The sequence below is a fragment of the Petaurus breviceps genome, unplaced genomic scaffold (genome assembly GCF_028583685.1).
Source record: "Petaurus breviceps papuanus isolate PSGF00001 unplaced genomic scaffold, PetGlider_PUasm1.0 128, whole genome shotgun sequence".
NCBI classification, from domain to species: Eukaryota; Metazoa; Chordata; class Mammalia; order Diprotodontia; family Petauridae; genus Petaurus; species Petaurus breviceps.
The window spans coordinates 11,040,870-11,043,896 of NW_027185664.1; the positions used below are offsets into that span (position 1 = coordinate 11,040,870).

The following is a 3,027-nucleotide window of genomic DNA, read 5'->3' on the forward strand; positions in this document are numbered from 1 at the left end:
TACACAAAATTTATATAGATTCAGTTATAAAGTGCTCCTTAGAGCAAGACAAAATAACTTAAAATATCCTGAGAAATATTCAATGAATGGAGCTGACCCATTCCAATATAACAAAACATAATACTACCACAATTATTTACAATTTTAATTCTATACCAATTAAATTATCAAGGCAATACATTATAGAACTAGATAAAATATTAATGAAATTCACATAGTGAAAGCAAAAATCTAAAATATCAAGGGAAATAATGGAAAAAAGTAGGAATGAAAGAATAGTATTTCTAAATCTCAAACTCTACTATAAAGAGCAGACATCAAAATAATTTGATATTGGTTAAAAAATAGAGAAGTAGACCCAGACTGTAGAATTCCTTCTACCCCCTTTTCCTTTGCAAGATGTCCCAGAAGGAGAATGCCAATGGAGGATCTTACAGCACATCCTTGCATCAGTCCAGCCTGAATGCCCTGCCCCTGTGAGTCCTCCAGAAAGAGCTAGCCACTCCCTCTTCAACCCTTCTTGTAAATCATTCCAGACCTGTTCTAGAGCCTTCAAGCGCCCAGCCAGCTGCTGTACTTAGCAGGACAGAGGTGGATAGCAATAATGTGAAGAACCTCCCAGTGCGTCAATTCAAAATTAATGACTTTGACATTGGGCGACCGTTGGGTTTGGGAATGTGTACCTGGCTCGAGAAAAGAACAGCCAATTCATTGTGGCTCTGCAGGTTCTCTTCAAGTCTCAGATAGAGAATGAGGGTGTAGATCACCAGTTTTGAAGAGAGACTGAGATCCAGTCTCATCTTCAGCACCCTAACATCCTTCGCCTCTACAATTACTTTCATGATCGTAGTCGGGTTTACCTGATTCTGGAATATTCACCTTCAGGTGAACTTTACAAGGAGCTGCAGAAGAACCCTACATCTGACCAGCAGCGCACAGCCACGATCATAGAGGAGCTGATCTACTGCCATGGGAAGAAAGTGATTCACAGAGACATTAAGCCTGAGAATCTACTCATGGGACTTCGAGGAGAGCTCAAGATTGCTGACTTCAGCTGGTCTGCCCATGCCCCCTCCCTTAGGAGGAAAACAATGTATGGGACCCTAGACTATCTTCTCTCTGATATGATTGAGGGATATGTACATGATGAAAAGGTGGATCTTTGGTGCATTGGAGTGTTGTGCTATGAATTATTAGTGGGAAATCCTCTCTTTGAAAGCTCCTCTCACAGTGAGACTTATAGATGGATCACCAAGGTATGGGGTAAAGGTGGGGTGATGGGAATCACCAGCAGCCCAACTGGTACATGGGGTTGGAGATGGGAGGGGTGTGTGGAAAAGATTAAATAAGATCCTCGTTACAGTTACATGAGTTCTGGATTGGGAACTGATTAGCTTCAGGTTGAGCAAAATCTCTCTTATATAATTTCATTTAATTCCTTCAGTGTTGTGGGCACCTGATAAAGATCTGTTGGTTTGAATAATGTCTTATTCTGCCTTCATTTTTCCACTTTAAAGGTGAACCTGAAATTCCCTTCTTCTATGCCTTCTGGAGCCCAGGACCTGATCTCTAAGATGCTCAGGCATAACCCCTTAGAATGACGTCCCCTCACTCAGGTCTTGGAGCACCCCTGGATGCAGGCCCATTCCCAGAGAGTGCTTCCTCCTTGCTCCTCCGGTCCTGCCCACTGAACATAGGCCTTTGTAGTAAGATTCCAGTTCAAGGTTTTGTTAGGGAAACTTCATGGGGATCAACTCAGTTGAACAGAATGGCAATCCAGTTCGCTGGCCAAAAATTATTGTACCAGTGTGTAGAAAACTTTGAGACATTTCTCTAGTGCCTTGCCAAATTTTGTTTACAATGTTATATATAGGTTTACATATGTTTTGTATGTTGAGGGAAATAAAATGGAAGAGGATAGATCTTTCTCTATTGCCTTGCCAAATTGTTTAAGATATTATGTATAGGTTTATATATGTTTTATATGTTGAAGGGAAATAAAGTGGGAGAGGGTAGATGCATGAAAAAAAATAGAGAGTAGATCAATGGAACAAACTAGAGAAGGGAGTAGCAGAAAAAATGGAACTCAAAAACTCTGTTTGTAAAACCAGAAAACATGTTATTTTATTTTTTTTTGCTTTTTGGAGGGCAATTGGGGTTAAGTGACTTGCCCAAAGTCACACAGCTTATAAGTGTGTCAAGTGTCTGAGACTGGATTTGAACTCAGGTCCTCCTGATTCCAGGGCCGGTACTCTATTCCCTGTGCCACCTAGCTGCCCCAGACATGTTACTTTAGAAAGAGCTCTTTATTTTACTCCCTAAATCCCACAAAAACAAAAACTAAACTGCGAGAAAACTGGGAAGTAGTCTGGCAGAAATTAGTCTTAGACCAACATATTATGTCATATAAATTCAAAATGGATACATAATTCTCATAGCTATGGCTAGAAGATATATTCTTCTTTTTTTAAATATGGTTGTTAAGTAACTTGCCCAAGGTCACACGGCTAGTTTTGTGTTAAATATCTGAGGCTGGATTTGAATTCAGGTCCTCCTGACTCCAGGGCCAGTGCTTTATTCACTGTTCCACCTAGCTGTCCCTAGAAGATATATTCTTAACCAAAGAAAGGATAAAAGATATTGGAAAAGGCAATTGCAATTACAAAAACTAAATTGGGATAACACATAATGGAAAAGCTTCTACACAAACAAAATAAGTGTATCTAGGAGACGGGAAGCAAACAATTGAAAAAAAATAGTTTTATCAAAATGTTGAGACAAAGGTTTGGTATCCAAGATATATAGACAAATAACACACATATATGTGTTTTTATGTATAAATTACTAAAAGCCATTCTCCAATAGAAAAGTGGTCTAAGGATAAATACAAGCAATTCTCAAAAGAAGAATTTCAAACTATTAACACTAACATGAAAGAATGCTCTAAAATCCTAACAAAAAGGAAAATGTAAAAGTCTTGTAAAGGTAAACATGAGCATCTTTCCAGAGGATGGTTGCTGTGAACAG

The 3,027-nt window shown here is 38.9% G+C and overlaps 1 pseudogene; it reads left to right on the forward strand.

The window, feature by feature from the left end:
* Nucleotides 1-271: 271 nt before the first annotated feature.
* Nucleotides 272-1,865, forward strand: LOC138172611 (aurora kinase B-like; annotated as a pseudogene).
* Nucleotides 1,866-3,027: the final 1,162 nt, after the last annotated feature.